Here is a 1,291-nt window from a genome sequence, read left to right on the forward strand (position 1 = left end):
TATATATATATATATATGTATATATATACACATGTGTGTGTGTGTGTGTGTGTGTGTGTGTGTGTGTGTGTGTGTGTGTGTGTGTGTGTGTGCATATATATATATATATATATATATATATATATATATATATATATATATATATATACATAGATACATACATTACATATTATATATATATATATATATATATATATATATTTTATACATATATTATATATATACATATGTATGCATACATACATTATACACACACACCCATCTGTTTGTTTGTTTGTCTGTTTGTTGCGTGTGAGTGTGCGTGCGTCTACATATATAACTACTAATCAATATTATCTATATTTACAAATATACATTTACCTATCTATCCACCTATATGCATATATGTATATGTATATTATATATATATATATATATATATATATATATATATGCATGTGTGTGCATAAAAAAAAAAACTATATATATATATATATATATATATATATATATATATATATATATATATATATATATATATTTATATATATGTATACATACATTATATACATATATACATACATACATACATACATATATATATACATACATACATACATACATATATATGTATGTATATAAACATACATTATATATATATTTATATATATACATATACACACACACACACGCACACATACGTGCGTGTGCGTGTGTGTGCGTGCGTGCGTGTGTATTTCGAAACTTTTTTTGATCTCTGCACATACATTGTGGATATGTAAATGCAATAAGAATTAATTCCTTCAATCGCATCTCAAAAAAAGCCTATTGCCAGGTCTGTTTCCCCGGGCGAGAGGGTAGAAGGCGCTCAAATGTCACGCCCGTTTCTTATTAATTTATGGCCTTCGGTTTAAAAAGACAAACAGGGAATGATATATGAACGAGGGAATTCAAGACCATTGTAAATCGATATCGACATGCCGTTCAATAAATATGATAGATGGTTTCATGAAGGTTTTGTACATAATGCCAGATGATCAGTCGGTATTAATTTGAGTATCTGCATTCTCACGTACTCAAAATGTAGCTTTCCTATTCCATCTACATCTCAAGATCTCAAGATGCATCTTTTATACCAGAAAAGTTAGTCAAGTTCACTGGTAATGTCTGATTGCAATAATCCGCTGCTTATGATCCAAACTATATCAGAATGTTTTGCTTCATTCAAGAATTGCCGTCCGCTCCTGCGTGTATATTAATGATATTAAGACTGCACTGGACATGGTGTTGCGTTGATTGCACCACAGAAAAA

This window comes from Penaeus chinensis, chromosome 6 (genome assembly GCF_019202785.1).
Source record: "Penaeus chinensis breed Huanghai No. 1 chromosome 6, ASM1920278v2, whole genome shotgun sequence".
NCBI lineage: Eukaryota > Metazoa > Arthropoda > Malacostraca > Decapoda > Penaeidae > Penaeus > Penaeus chinensis.